The sequence below is a fragment of the Pinus tabuliformis genome, chromosome 1_2, assembly GCF_031772625.1.
Source record: "Pinus tabuliformis cultivar Carrire ecotype Pingquan chromosome 1_2, CPIR1, whole genome shotgun sequence".
Lineage (NCBI taxonomy): Eukaryota > Viridiplantae > Streptophyta > Pinopsida > Pinales > Pinaceae > Pinus > Pinus tabuliformis.
Window position 1 is genome coordinate 614,126,130 of NC_142298.1, and position 17,563 is coordinate 614,143,692.

Genomic DNA, 17,563 nt, shown 5'->3' on the forward strand with positions numbered 1-17,563 from the left:
GGAGCTTAGAAGAATGGAATATGGTGTGGATGGGTCCTAGGAGGTCTTAGGTGGCCTTCTGGAGGCTTTTCCCACACTCGGCCTTCAAAATGAAGGCTACAGGAAAAACTACATGAGGACACAGGGAAACTACAAGAGGAAAACAGTGAAACTACAGGAGGCTTACAGGAGGAGGCCGAGAGAAATTTTTGCTATTTTGAGGGTGTGAGAGTGGGTGGAAAAGGTGGAAGAAGGTTGGGGTGAGGTGTTAGGGTGCCTAAGGTCTACCATGAACCACCAGGGGAGAGAAAGATGATTGGGTTTCCTCAAGGAGAGGGGAAGAAGTTCTATGAAAAGTGCAGGAAACTAAGGCAGAATTAAGGTGAGGTTTGGGAATTCCTATAGGGCCTGGATCAGAGGGAGAATGTGACTGCTGATAAGTTGGCCTAATGCTAGAAGATATCTGCTACAAAGGAACTGATAGTTAACCAAGAAGATCAAGCAAACAATGAAATGAGTGCATTAAGAAAAAACAAAGTTTTGCAGTAAAATGGTATAAACTATGATCTATGAAAGGAAATGCTGAGAAATGTTGCAAGAAAGGAAAGCATGAAAGAGGACTATTGCAAATCAAGAAGTCAATATGACAAGGAAGATCTAAAGCAAAGAAAAATTGGACTATTAACCTATTAAAAAGCTGCAAACACTAGAAGTCCTATGAATGGGGAAAAATTGTGTTTTTGGGGTAGAAAGAGGGTCTTTGCCTCAAATCATGATCCCAGAGGGAGGAAGAGAGGCCAAGGAACTATTTCTAGCCTTTTGAATCTTTACTGATCACTGCTCAACCTACTTCAAAAAGCACAAATGGAAGCAAACTCCTAAATCATCAAAAGCAACCTATTCTTAACCATGAAAGAAAATACATCTAACAACAAATTAATCTACAAACTGAAGTAAGCATACAAATACAAGTAAAGAGAAGCTTGGTTGCTTGGACTGGACCCTAACCCAAGAGCTTCAGCCCTCTGACGTAACTCAGTGCTAGCTCAAAAAGGATTCCATCTTTATTATCAAAAAAATAGCAAGTTCACATGAAACTGTCACAAAATAATAAGCTTGAAATTTGAGTAGAGCTTACATAAGCAAAAATCTGACCCTAGTGAGGCCCTAGGCCTCTCTACTTATACATTTGAAGCTACCAACAACTTCCTTAAAATCAGGGAGGCTTGGCTCCCAAAACTCGAGATAACTATCAGTCATCCTCCACTTGCTCGGTTGTCTTCTAGTGCATGATTCGACTGCTTGTACTCCGAGCTGAATGAAGGGGAATTCAAAGTGAGGAGTAATAAATGAGGGGGGTTCCCTCTAATAAGTCCTCTCCTCTGTCTTCTTCGAGTTATTTCTGCCATTTGACCATTGGATCTTTGATGTTGACCTCAAAATTCATCAATAATTTGCATTAAACACATGTTAGACCACACGACATCATAACTAACTCAACTCACTCTATAAGCATAAATATAATCAGAAAATCATACAATAAGCTAAGAGAATGGTTGATTTGACTAGGTTAGGAGGTAAAATGAGCCCATATAATTACCCATTTATGAGGCTCATCATCACCCCCCTACTGAAGGTGTTTCTCATCCTCTGAGCAACTTAGTCAATCTCCTCATCTTTTATGGCCCTGGTGGCCTCCCTAGCATCCCAAGCTTCTGATGTGGTCTACTCATGTTGGCCATAAAACCTTGCCTTTCTTTCTATGTCCTTCCACTGCTCCTCCTCTTCTTCTTCTCTTTTGCCTTCCAGCATGCCTAATAGGAGTGGAGGACTCAGTTTGAGGCCAATCCAATTGACCTTCAGCCTTTGCATGGAGCGCTTGTACATTGGCACTCTTTTCAATGCCTCCTTCAACCTCATGGGGGAATGGTATTCCCTGATATGCAAACTGTGAGGTAAGGTGTTCCATCTTCTCATGCATGCATGCACACAGTCATCCCCAAGTAGCCTTTGCATATTTTAAAAGTGTGCAATGGCTTGTGCCTGATTGGTTAGATATTTGGGGGCAATCTGAGGGTCATTGGCAAGTAGGTTGTGTGCTCTGATGAGTGTCATAGGATCTGATGGCTCACCTCTTATCATTAATGGCTCATTCTGCTCTTTTATCATCAATATTTTTATTTTTGCTACCCTTAGTTCTTCATGGTTCATCCATGAGGCCATGGCCATTAGTTGCAGGTCCCCTAGCTTGGCATTGGGGTTCCACACATTCATGTATGTGAGGGCCATGTTATGTAGGTAGAACTCTACCATCTTTGCTTTATCCTCCGAGGTGCTCTGGTCACATAGGTCCATGAACTGCTTGTAGTCTTGGAAAGGCATTGTGCCTCTTCATGCCAAAGTTTTTTGGAATTGAATCCATTGGTCTTTCAGATAGAGGCCATAAGATTTGGCTGGTGTTTTGCATTGTAATGCCTCCATGGATAAGCTGGCCATGTATGCCAGCTGATTCTCTTTCTCTTGCAGCTGCCTCGTTAGGATTTCGTTCTCATTTTCCAGGTGGCTTCTCTGTCTCTAAGAGCACTCAATTCTCTGCCCATTTCCCTGAGTTTGTTTTCCATATGGACAACATCCTCAACCCCTTTGGATTTGGCTATCTTCATCCACCTATGTGTTCTCATTCTTTCTTTCTCCAATTCAAAAAACAGTGGAATTGCAAATTTTTGTGGGATTATTCTGCCTCCCTCAACTAGATTGTAATAGGAGGCAAGACTATGCTGGGGATCAAGTTCTTGAAGCTCTTTTGCTTCCTCCTTCACCTCTGGCTGTCCTTCTATCCTTTCCTCAATCTTTTGGGTCTCCTGTAGTTTAGACAGTGTCTCTTGTAGGACTGTCTCAGCCTCCTATAGTTCCGGTTTTCGGTCCTGTAGTACTCCCTTTCCCTTCCATGTAGAAGATCTTGGAGTCCCCCTTTCATATGTGATAGGTGTCTTGGAGGGATACTCTTTCACCTTGGAAGATGGTGAATCTTCAATGGTAATGGGAACTTTTGAAGAGGGCTGAGGTTTGCCTGTTTTAATCCGTGTGCTCTTCCTTGCCCTGAAATACATGGAGGTCTGTCTTTTCCTCTTCTGCTTTGGCTTGATTGGTGTACTAATGGCAATGAGGGCAACTGTTGCCTCTCTTTCCAAAGTCTCAGGGGACTCTTCCCCTTGCTCTACCTTCTCTGCCTCCTTTTCTCCTTTTTCTGCCTCTTTTTCTATCTCTTCAACTTTTCCCTCCTCTGTTTCTTTTCCTTCCTCCTTTTCTTGCTCTGTTCTGCCACCACGGGCTTCATCTTCTCCTCCTTGTTGTTCTTCCTCCTTACTTCCAGTAGGACTGACATCATAGGTTAATTCTTTTATGTCATCCTCAGCTGTCATGTTTCAGAAAACTTCCCATGCTATAGGGAGTGTAAAGGTATGGAGGGCTTCCTCCACTAGGAGTTTGATTAAGCCATGGTGAGCTAACTGCTATGAATTTCCTGCTTGTACCTTGATGTTGGAGTCAATGAGGGATTGAAGGAGAAAATAAGGGATAATGAGCTTTTGAGGTGCTGGGGTATCCATGCCATACTTCAAGTCATGAAGGATTCTGAAATGATAACCATAGACAATGTTGTGCCTCCCCTCACAAGAAATGTATTTGATTATTTGGTAGCTAACCTCATCCCAAGGATATGGTATACTAGCCTTTCTAATTCCATTTTTATCTTCCACAGGGGTTTCATTATTTTGGAAGAATTTCTTCTTGGCAACATGGAAAATGGGTTTTTCATCTCTACTCCAAGGCAACCCAAGAGGAAGGGTAGTGACCCTACTGATGAATTCTAGGGTTATTTCGATGGAGAGGCCTCTAATGGTTACAATGGCATGTGTTCTTGTATGAGGGACGAGAGAGAGAGCAAATTCTTGGGCAATCTCCTCGTCAAACCCTCGGAATTTCTCAAAAAATTTCATCTAGTTTGCTCTTGTGAATATGTCCACTTTCTACTTAGTTACCGGAGAATCCACAGTAAGAACCATTTTCTGCCAACGTTTCAAATCCCAACCGGGATCCATCATCAGGACAACTTGAATGCTTGATAGAAAAAGAGCTTAATTGAGAGATGAAATAGTAATGAGGAGAGTAAAATGAGATGAATGTCGGCTCTCAATTTTTGAATAATAATTTTTGATGAGATGTCGGCTGTCTCTGATTACTTTTTTTTTTTTTTAATTATTATTATTTTAATTAATTATTTTATTATTATTATTATTATTATTTATTTTTATTTTTATTTTTATTTTTAATGGAAGAGTTAATTAATTGATTTAAATTAATATAAATTATTATTATGTTTGATCATTATCATAATTAAAAATTAATATTAATTTTAATTTTAATTAATTAATTATAATCTTTTAATAATTAGTTACTTTTAATTTAATAGGATAGTTATTATTAATATTAATTGTAATTATTATTATTATTATTATTATTAATTATTATTATTGATATAATAATTAATAATAATAATTAGTATTATAATAATTAATAATAATTAGTATTAATGATATTATATTGATCATAATTAATGTTAAAAATATTAATCCTAGTATATTGTATTAATATTTAATATTTATTATAATATATGTTTGATCATTAATATTTATTATTATTAATTGTAATTATTATTATTATTATTATTATTATTAATATAATAATTAGTAATAATAATTAGTATTATAATAATAATTAGTATTATAATAATTAATAATAATAATTAGTATTAATGATATTATATTGATCATAATTAATGTTAAAAATATTAATCCTAGTATATTGTATTAATATTTAATATTTATTATAATATATGTTAGTATAATTTTTATTAATATATTTTAAGAATGGGTTACTATTTAGTTTAATAAAGAAATTATTATTAATGGTAAATATTATTGTTATTAATAATTATTATTTATTAATATAATAATTAATAATAATAATTAGTATTAATAATATTAATATTGATCATAATTAGTATTGACAATATTAATCCTAGAATATTGTATTAATATTTAATATTAATAATATTAATCCTAAAATATTGTATTTAATATTTAATATTTAATATTTAATATTAATTATATATAAAATATGTTAGTACAATGTTATTTTTAAATAGAATTATTATCAATATATTTTGATATTCTGTGAGAAGTATTATTAGTGTAATGGGTTAATATTAAAATCAGTTAAAATTATTTAAAATGTATAGATATTAATAATAATAATTATTATATTAAAATTGATATTTTAATATTAAGAATCAATATAATTAATTAATTATCAATATTAATTATATTGATTCTTAATATTAAAATATCAATTTTAATATAATAATAATTATTATTAATATCTATACATTTTAAATAATTTTAACTGATTTTAATATTAACCCATTACACTAATAATACTTACAAAATATCAAAATATATTGATAATAATTCTATTTAAAAATAACATTGTACTAACATATTTTATATATAATTAATATTAAATATTAAATATTAAATACAATATTCTAGGATTAATATTAATACAATATTCTAGGATTAATATTATCAATACTAATTATGATCAATATTAATATTATTAATACTAATTATTATATAATAAATAATAATTAATAATAACAATAATATTTACAATTAATAATAATTTTTTTATTAATTTCTTTATTAAACTAAATAGTAACCTATTCTTAAAATATATTAATAAAAATTGTACTAACATATGTTATAATAGATATTAAATATTAATACAATATACTAGGATTAATATTTTTAACATTAATTTTGATCAATATAATATCATTAATACTAATTATTATTATTAATTATTATAATACTAATTATTATTATTAATTATTATATTAATAATAAGAATAATAATAATAATAATAATTACAATTAATATTAATAATAATAAATATTAATGATCAAACATATATTATAATAAATATTAAATATTAATACAATATACTAGGATTAATATTTTTAACATTAATTATGATCAATATAATATCACTAATACTAATTAATAATTAATTATCAATATTAATTATATTGATTCTTAATATTAAAATATCAATTTTAATATAATAATAATTATTACTAGCATTTGCACCTAATGTTGCAAAGGAAACGCCGTAAGGCATAGTGTGTGGAAGAATATTGAAATGTGAATGGGCTTTTTTGAAAGCAAGGGTCGATGATAATGAGTTTGAATTGAGGAAGCCATGCCGAAAACCCTATTCGGGGGTTAAAGTGGCTATGAAATAGAATAAAAGTAGTCATAAATATCCATTGAACTTGTTTAGATACCTTAAAGATTGCCTAGTTGAAGGTGAAGTTTAACAAATGAATTCACGTGAACAACAACTAGGTATCCATATCGATATACAAGGCCACCAGACATGCTTTGAAACACGGGGATAAAGAATGGGACCAGGTAAAACTATCTATTTCCCTTTTCCTTTTAGCTTCATTGTTTAATATAGCCTCTCCTCTGGATATGTAGAGAAGTCTTATTCACTGAAATGCTATAAACCACCTTAACTCAGGGTTTCGGAATGCCAGACATGCTCTGAAACATGGGGATAAAGAATGGGACGAGGTAAAACTTTCTATTTCCCTTTTCCTTTTAGTTTCATTGTTTAATATAGCCTCTCCTCTGGATATGTAGAGAAGTCTTATTCACTGCAATGCTATAAACCACCCTAACTCAGGGTTTCGGAATGCTAGGGTCTTGGGCATTATGGGCTGCAACAGAGTTGTTTACAACGGTGGTCCCCTAATCCATAGTTTTTGCTGAATGTTGTTGAACAGATATACTTGGCAGATTATAGTCATGACAAGGTAGAGCAGTCTGTTCTGTGGACCTTAAGTGCAGATGTTGGAAATAGGTATCAATGTGTGAGGCCTATGAACAACATTAATTTGAATATGGATGCGAAAGCTGCAGATAGCCATGTTGGAGGAATACGTGATGGAAATCAACTCATCCTCTTTGAGTGGAAGAAACAGAGCAACTAGAAATGAAGCTCCAGCCCATCTATTGTAAGCAATCTAACAATAACAAGTTGTCTTTCAAGCTCTTTATTGAAATTAGCATCATTTCTGTAAGTTTATCAATAGAAAGGACAGAGGGTTCATGCTACTTGAAAGTTTATCATTTCTGACATTTTCTGTAAGTTTTTCTGGCATCATTTTCCACATTCTTTTGTTTGCAGGTTTGGGTGTTCATCATAAGTTTGCTTGGCCTTGCACCTCTTGCTGAACGTATAGACTTTGTCACCGAGTAAGTGAAAAATTGCATGGTATATGTACATAGGTTATGTGTAATCTATACCTTGTACTGCAATTGTTTATACACTTGGAATGGTCACTGCAGTGCAGTGACTTCATAAAATATTATGTTTGTTGGTTTTACAATCTGATGTTTTGTTGTAAATTGTTGCAGACAAATTGCATTCTACACTGGACCAACAAGTGAGATTCTTATATGGCAATGGACTATGTACTCATATTTGTGGATACAAAATATGAGCTAATTGATATATATGAGAAAGTGTTTGACATTTCAAAGTAACTGATGCAAATATATTGTTAATTAATTCTCCTATATTTGGCGGGCTGCTCAACGCCACATGTGGAAATGCAACAGAGATGCTCATTGCAGTGTTCGCACTTTACCATGGCAAGACCAATGTGGTCAAGTATTCTCTACTAGGCTCTATGCTTTCCAACTTACTTTTTGTGCTTGGCACATCTATCTTTTGTGGAGGAATTGCCAACATGAAAAAAGAACAACGGTTTGACAAGGCATGTGATATATTTTTAGTTTTTATTTAACAACCTAGGCCACCAAAACAAGTCCGACCTGCTCATGATATTCATTCATTAGGGCCTAACCATGGGTGTTGTATTGCTATATGACGTAGGTTATTTCTGGAATCGACTCCAGTCTTCTCATGATGGCTTCACTGTGTCTCATGCACCCTTGGCCCTTCAACAATCTATGGCATATAGTGAAGCAGTTGTATCAACATTACAACTGTCTAGAGTCAGCAGCATCATCATGCTGATAGCTTATGCTGCATATTTGTTCTTCCAATTAAGGACACAGACAATTGTTTGAAGAAGGCCCAGAAACAAAGGAGCTTTTTCTCTGAATCCTCAGCAGCAAGAATTCTTTGTCTTGGGTGGTTCCACTCCATCCCCATCTCCATATACATCCATAATATTAACTCTGTTGAGAGACAATTGAGACTTATAGGAATCTGAATTCAGCATTTTCTTGCTCACATTAGTGTAAATCTCCTTGACCACAATTTGGAATGCAGGCAATACATTTGTATTATCTAGAGCCAATTCATAGTCAAATGAATCCATGCATGATTGACTACAAGCAATGGCTTATCTAATCATGATTCAGTGTTCGAAGGCTGCCAATTTGACTCAGAGGAAGAGGTAAGTGACGCTCCAATGGTAATTGGGGATCTCCTTCTAGATTTGCATGACACTGGCTTGGAGCTTGCAGCTCTGGATGAATCTATGTCAAATGGCAAAATTTTGTATCGTCTCAGACCGAAACTAGAATGTGTCTTGGAAAGGAGAGGCAAAAATGGTGATTTTTGGCACTCTAAATTTCTCGATTTCTTAGTGGCATTGTCTGATAGACGACGCGATTGTGTTGAAAAGTGGCTTCACTGCAACACTGCAGAATTTTCTGGGAATGCTGATGTACAAAAGTTGCAACTGGAGGCAATTTTATCACTTGCAGAACTGAAATAGGGACTCTCTGTATGTGTTTGTAAATGTTCTGTATGTTTTTGGCGGTGTGTTCTAGAGAAGGGCCATTCCTCTGATCACTCTTGTATGGGTAACCATTGTTGCGATGAAAAGTGCACATATTGCTCTCTTGAATCACACCAAGGAAATGAATTGGAGGAATGCCGAAACTTGGCAGGTCATGATGGGAGTCATGATTGCAAAAAGAAAAATCATACATGTATGAAGATCTGTTCTTTATTTGATAAATCATCTAATTGTAACAAATTTTGTTGCTTGAAGGTTGGCCATGAAGGTTACAAATTGCTACAAATTGGCAAATGCCTACAAATTGTTCATTCAAATAAAATGAAAAGTTATTTGCAGGTGGGATGTTGTCTTTTAACAAGTAGACTTCCAAGGATTGCCAAACTAAAGTCCCCATATGGATTATTAAGCAATGATGCATTTGAGATTAGGACAAATTCTATATCAGCATATTATTATACAACCTTAACTAATGCATTGACTAGCTTTTCCACTAGGCAATCAACTAGTGTAACGGATTTCACTTCGAGTGGATCTTTTCCAATATAATTGACTACAAGCAATGGCTTATCTAATCATTTGACTATGAATTCTCATGGTGAATCTAATACAAAAATTCCATCTATAAGGGACTTTTGTCTTCTCCAATGGTTGACTAAGACAATTGAAGTTGTCGATGTTAATGTAGGTACGATAAATGACTCAAGAAAGACTTGATAGAAATAGTGTGTTAGTGTTGCTTTCATGGCATGTATCCTAAAGGAATTGATCTCAATAGACATTCATATGCACAAGTTTAATCTAAATGGGAGAATGATATGACTAAAGAGTGCAATTCCTTTGATGAAAAATAAAAGTTGACTTAGTTCCCCAGGCATAAAGAAAGAATGTGATGAAATGTCTAATGGTCTACAAGACTAAATTTACCATCTGCATAAAGAAAGAATGTGATGAAATGTCTAATGGTCTACAAGACTAAATTTACCATCTACAAATGTTATTGAGAAACATAAATTTACTTGTGACAAAAATCTTCTCTCAACAAGATCATATTCATATTGACTACATTGAATCTTTGCACCTATTGCAAATATGAACTCTTATCTACTTATTCTTTCACACATTATTCATTCTGTATAAGAGTTATAACATACATCCTACTAAAGAAATCCTTTTACACTTTGAAGCAAGCCTCCATAGTGTGGTATAAGAAGATTGATTGATTATTAGTTTTGGTTTCAAGCATCATGAATTTGATTGTAGTGTTTATATTTTGCAAATGATGATACTTACATGTTGGTGACTTAATCATAAATGTGCAAGCGATAATACTTACATGTTGGTGACTTAATCATAAATTGAAGTAGTGTCAACCTAATTTTGGGTTTGAAAAAACAATAAATAGAGATATTTAGAAGAAGCTTAGGTCTGTCTTTACACTGAACAGTCACCACAGAATACCCCCTCTGATATGCACCTTTGTGCTGCAGATTTTGCATCATATGTAAATTCTATACTGATAAATATACCGCTTTTTTCATCTGAAAAAAAAAGGTGTATGGCGTCATAGAACAGGGTTATCCTTAAACCAGTTTATCTATCAACGAGAAATTTTCTCTATAAGAGAGTGTGGGAGAGAGAGAGACATTAGGAGAGCAACTAGGGTTATAAGTGCCAATAAAGCAGTGGACAAGGAAGGCCTCTAGGCCAAACTCTTTAGGCTTTGTTAGCTCTCTGTAATTCCTCCAGGCTGAGGAGAGGAATCCAAAGGTAACCACAAACCACTTGGAAGTTGGAATCTAGCCCTTCCAACGTCAGAGAGCGCTCTCTCTAGCTAAAATTTCAATCAATTATATCTTATACTAGGTATGGTGCTCACAGGGGTATAGATTCTAAAGGTTTACTGGCGGGGAAGAAGATAGATCCGTTGGGCAATACGGTCATAAAAGTTGATTCTTTTCCAGTGAAAGGATGAAGAGAGACAGGGATCTTCTACATGGGCAAGGTAGGCAGTCTTTTGGAGTTTTCAGTCAAATTCATTGTAGGAGGGTGAGTAGAAGATAGGTCAAAATGACATATAGAGCATCAAACAACAGGATGAATTGTAAATGCCATTCAAGTAGAAAACATAAATTGTTTAGCAAACTGAAACAAAGCACTTTTTGAAGCGAATTCTGAGACAAATCTTTGTTCAACTAAACAAGAAGACACATTTCAAAGAATAATTGATTACAGAAGATAACTTACAAAACAAAGAAGCACATCTCCAAAGCAATTGACACAGGAATCCTTGTAAAATTAGGCCTTGTCTTTTCATTCATTGGAAAATCAAGAAAATACAATACACACAGTGTTCTTTCTTCTCAAACTTGACCAACCCTTTGCTTCATTACAATTACATCATAAATAGATGAAAACAAATCAATTCCCACTTCTAGGAACCAAATTCCTTAATAGGATTTATGTTTCTAGCTAATGCACTGAATAAAAACTGTTTTTTTTCTTCTGCTGAAAATTAGGAATTGTTTGACCAAAGCTTTTTCAAGCATATTTACATTAAATACTAAGTCTAAATCGATCTTATAAGTCTTTAGATGCCTCATAACATTTACCATGAGCATAAAAACAAATTACATGAAGTTTTGACATGAAAATCTCAGTAAAAAAAGACGACTGTGTGGAAATGCAGCGTCGGCGTTGTGCAACCTCCTTCTTTAGTAGAAACACAAAAACGCAATAGAAAAGCTCAACGAATCCATGGTTGATGTAGCTACGGTCACTCCCTGAGTTGGTTGATGACTTCTGCACATGTGAAATGGCCTGGACATCGTCAACTTCCTTAGAAACTTTCTTTCGTCACACCAAGCTCCCAACTCTTAAAATTTCACCTACATCAAAAGCGCAATGTGACCTGTTCTTTATGGTTTTGATCGATGTTGAGATCTATGAGCAAGACACATCCTGCTGATGATGTTGACATGATGCTAATAATGTTTCAAACCCATTCAAGCCCTTATTCACCTAAAAATATGACAAAACTTCCACCTTTACATCGAAACCCTATTCCCTAATGCTTGGCTAGGATACAAAAATGTTGTGTGGGCTGCTTCTTTTGGAAAGTCACTTGAGAATTCTGACTAACTGTGCTTGTAGGAAAGACTTCATGCAAAATATGACCTCTTAACCTCAACCCCGTTCAACAAGTATACTTAGGCAAAAAACCAAAAATCAAAACTGCTTTGTTTTACCTATTGCAATATTTTAGACTTTGGTTGCTTCAGCCAACAAATCCAACTTACCTCTGTCTTTCTCATGTATCTCCTTCAACTGCTACTTGGCAGCCCTCAACTCCCTCCTCATGGTAAGATTCTGCCTGCATATGTTTTTCAGCTGCCTATGTAGTGGGAGAGACCTCTTCAACATATATTTAGCATTTTCCATTGCTGGCTCATACATGTCCAAAAGATCACTCATATTTTTTCTAGCCATTTCATCCTGCTCCTTAAGTTCAATGATTTCAATGTGGGATTTCTTCAACTGCATCCTCAGCTTGTTAAAAGTATGTTGCCCCTCATCCATCGTTGTTTTTTTCTCCTCTTGTACTAATTTCTTTTCCTAAATATGCAATTCTCTAGCTGAAGATCTAGTGACTCTAGTTGTTCTTGAATATCCTCTCTTACTATCTTCTCCTCGCCTTTGAATTTGGTGACAGATGGTGTAGCCTTTGTCATTGGTTCTTCTTCATTAAGCTTAGCTGTTCTTTCTAGAGCAACCTTCTTCAATTCCTTATGGTCCTACTACAATTGTGGAATAACCATGTGTGCCTTCTTTAGCTTCTCTTGTAGTTGTGTAATCTCTTTGTCTTTATCATTAGGAACATCATCCTTTGGTATGGTTTCCAAGGCTTCAAATGTCTGCTCCAAGGGAAACTTTGTTGCAACAGATCTAGTTAGGGCTTTCTTGGGGACATTGTTATGAATATAATTCATAACAATTAGATAAATAAAATAAATATAAATATTAAATAATTAAATATTATTGAGGTTAATTAGTCATTAAAATTAAGTGAAAAGGCATGTCTAAAAGACATGCCCCTTCATGAAAGGTCACCTGCTGAGGTATAAAAGCAGGGTCCTCATTGTACATTCAAATCATCTTATACATTTTTATATAATAATAAATAATTATTTTAAATACCAATGTGTATTTTTATCAATTAAATCTACAAGCTATTAATCCTTGTGCTTCAGCATAAGTTTTTATGCTACAGTGGTATTAGAGCCATGGCACACGATATAATCATTGGGGCCTTTGAACGTAGTTTGCCGCACAATCTGCTGTTACGTTCACATCCTAATTAAGTTGAACAATTTAGTATTCAAGAAGCAATTCAAAGTTTAGAAAAGTCAATTGCAGAAGTTAAAGAAGCTCGAAGAGAAAATGATCTAGATGATGATTCAGATGAAGCTAATGCAGATCAAGCTGATGATCCAAATAAAGTTGATGTTGAAAGTAAAGGAGAAGGAGATGTTGACCAGAGTAGTGATAATCAAGATGTTATTGATGCATGTGTAAAAGGAAACCTTGGACGGTATACAAACCACAACTGCAATCCTAATTGTCAAACGGAGAAGTGGACAGTGAATGGTGAGGGTTGTGTTGGCTTCTGCGCACTCAGAAATCCTGTAAAGGGTGAAGAAGTAACGTTGGACTACAATTATGTATGATTTTTAGGTGCAGCTGCCAAAAAATGAGAGTATGGTTCTACTGACTGTAGAGGGTTTATTGGTGGGGATCCTACAACTCCCAAAAGTGTGGTTGAATGTCTGACATTATCGGGGATGGAGTCGTGGTCGAGACAAGCTGCCCGGGCGCTGAAAGATGCTGGTAACATCGGGTATGCCAAATGCATAAGCAAGATTGCAGATATCAATATCGCGGTTCTGAAATCTACTCGACACAACGACATTCTGCCCAAGGAAATTCACGTTCTCATTGCCTTGGCTGCAACACAATCCTCCGACTTACTGCAACATCCGAGAAATGTGGTGGAAACTCGGTTGAAGCGAACCAAGAACTGGATGGTCACTCTCAAGACCTTGGCACTTATTCACTGCTTGCTCAGGGACGGTCACATTACCATTTTCACTCATGAAGATGAGCAGCGGAAGTCCTCTCATAAAACCCTAATCACCTCCATGTCCCAACAATTCGAGGATTGTTCCACTTCCCTCGCCCGGGAATGCTCTCTCTGGGTTCGCAAATACTCTTCCTATTTGGCTTGCAGACTTCATTGCACTACGATTCTCAAGTTCGCAAATAAAATGATTAATTCCGAAGGTTCGGCGATTCTTATCATTATTGCATTCTTGGATGAATCTCTTCTTGAGGCACACTTGTTTGGCCGCAATTTGTTTTGGTATGCTGCTGTCTTTGGAACTATGACAACAATCAGTAGAGCAGCTATTATTGATGAATTCCTAGTAATTGATCCGGAAGGATCAATGGCATTAGTAGCTCAACATACACATTATATGCCAAAGAGTTGGCCTGGAGCAGAAGATTCTGAAGATGTTCGGAGCGAATTTGAATCATTTTTTCAGTATACTGGCATGATGTTATTGGAGGAGATGATCTCAATATTTGTGACCCCATACGTTCTTTTCCTTTTACTACCAAAGCGTGTTGATGATATTCTGCAATTCATAATGGATTTCGCTGTGAATGTAGAAGGTGTTGGGGATGTTTGTAGTTTAAGTGTATTTGATTTTGAGCATCATGGAAATAGTAAGTATGGGTCACCTTTCAATACGTCAAAGGACCGCAGGAGCTTCCAAGGGAAAATGGAGAAATCATTCCTTGGTTTTAAGAGCAGCTACCCTAGTTGGGAGCCAAATGCCCAGGGAAAGCGGTCTCTATCTACTCTTTTGGATTTCCGGCAGCAAGAACAGGATAGGCAAACAATACAAATGTATTTACCTGATCGAATTCCAGCTTTAAGAGCTTCAAGTAGTGGCTATAGTCCAGGTTATGACATCGCTTGTCCCTGGTCTGGTCCTTTGCTTATCGCCCACTCTTCTTTGCTCCCGTTACACTGTCTTTCCATTGAGCTGCGAGTTTATGCGTCAACACCGTTTGGTCAACCAACGCTTCTTTCCGTCATATCCCATTCAATCATGTTTATAGTAAAAAAAAAAAAAATCGATATACGACTGTGGTAATATAGTCGGATTATATGGCTGTGGTAATATAGTTGGATTATATGGTTGTGGTAATATAGTTGGATCTAACATAAAATTGCACTAATATATAGTCAGATATAGTTACAAGAAAGAAAAAAAGAAAATATAAAGCCGCCTTTCTGTGTGAGTGAATCCCAAGAAGCTTAGGTCTGTCTTTACACTGAACAGTCACCACAGAATACCCCCTCTGATATGCACCTTTGTGCTGCAGATTTTGCATCATATGTAAATTCTATACTGATAAATATATCGCTTTTTTCATCTGAAAAAAAAAGGTGTATGGCCTCATAGAGCAGGGTTATCCTTAAACCAGTTTATCTATCAACGGGAAATTTGTTCTATAAGGATTCTATAGCTTGAATTCATGCGCTACTACAGCTTTAGAAGTTGGAGTTTTGGGTTGTAGCAGACATTACAAGTTGGGGTTTTGGGTTGCAGCATACATTGATGGACTTCTGTTAAATAAATATGTTACTTGGGTTGCAACATGCATTAGAAGTTGGGATTTTGGGTTGCAGCAAACATTGCTGTACTTCTTTTAGATAAACAAGTCATTGCAATCTAAACAAAAACTGGCGGACAAATTCGTGTCTTCAACGTATTGTTGAGTGTTTCAAAGAACAGAAAATGGTTGGTGAAAGCAGCAGTACATGTTGATTTTTCCCAAAATGTATTTAAACGCAACAAGAAATACTACCTACAGTGGATTTTCCTGCACTTAGTTAGGTGACCTCACATTCGATCTGAAAAAAAACATTGAGCAGAGGAAACCTGTAACGGAAGTTTATTACCTGATTTTGCTAATATCAAAACATCCAAAAAGTTGTTCGTATGAATATGCCACAAATCCACCGCGCACATGGGCATATTAACCATGTAAATCAGGCTGCAGGTCGGCATGTGAAAACCATAAGAATGGCGATTGGCACTCCGCGCTCTTCATTACCCGGACCGATTTAAAAGCAACAAGAAATACTACCTACAGTGGATTTTCCTGCACTTAGTTAGGTGACCTCACATTCACATTCGATCTGAAAAAAAACATTGAGCAGAGGAAACCTATAACGGAAGTTTATTACCTGATTTTGCTAATATCAAAACATCCAAAAAGTTGTTCGTATGAATATGCCACAAATCCACCGCGCACACGGGCATATTAACCATGTAAATCAGGCTGCAGATCGGCATGTGAAAACCATAAGAATGGCGATTGGCACTCCGCGCTCTTCATTACTCGGACCGATTTAAACGCAACAAGAAATACTACCTACAGTGGATTTTCCTGCACTTAGTTAGGTGACCTCACATTCGATCTGAAAAAAAACATTGAGCAGAGGAAACCTGTAACGGAAGTTTATTACCTGATTTTGATAATATCAAAACATCCAAAAAGTTGTTCGTATGAATATGCCACAAATCCACCCCGCACACGGGCATATTAACCATGTAAAACAGGTTGCAGGTCGGCATGTGAAAACCATAAGAATGGCGATTGGCACTCCGCGCTCTTCATTACCCGGACCGCCTGAGTGACATTTTTGATCGAGGGTTTTGGTGTTTGTAATCGTCTAACATCTCATCGTACGGCGTCAGAGGAGAACACGTAGGCAAAAAGGGGATGGATCTCAAAGGGAATAAGGCGTAATTAATATCTATACATTTTAAATAATTTTAACTGATTTTAATATTAACCCATTACACTAATAATACTTCTCACAAAATATCAAAATATATTGATAATAATTCTATTTAAAAATAACATTGTACTAACATATTTTATATATTAATTAATATTAAATATTAAATACAATATTTTAGGATTAATATTATTAATATTAAATATTAATACAATACACTAGGATTAATATTTTTAACAGGGGGCATGTATGAACCCTACCTCTTCAGACCGAATTTCGTGCCAAAAACCTTTTTTTCTCCCTTCAAAATGGTTCACTGCCCCTCCTGTAGAAGCCCGTTGTCCCTCCTGTAGATTTCCTGTAGGTGCTCATGTAGATTTCTTGTAGGCACTCCTGTAGAAAACACCAAGAGAAAAGATAGGGAGGAGATCGGTGGAGGATGGTGGTTACGAGGTTGTGGGGGCACAAGAAGTCTGCTGTAGCAGAGTTACAAGGAGAAAATGAAGAAAAGGTGGTGAGAATGCTCAGGGAGAAGTGCTCATTACCCTTTATGGATATTTTTGGTTATGAGTGTTGAGCTGGCAATGTGTACATTGACCATATTCGGACTGTTGGTCCCCACCTGCCTTGTCATCATGGCCCCTCCTCGTAATCATCCCTCATTATTGCATCGAAGTTCACTCTTTCTCCACTACTTGTCCTTGGCATCTTTTCTTGAGTTGATTGTGCGCACGTGTGGGTGACATCTCAGATGAGTGGAGTCAACTAGATGAAGGTGGCCAAGTTAACTGGCCACCTTTCC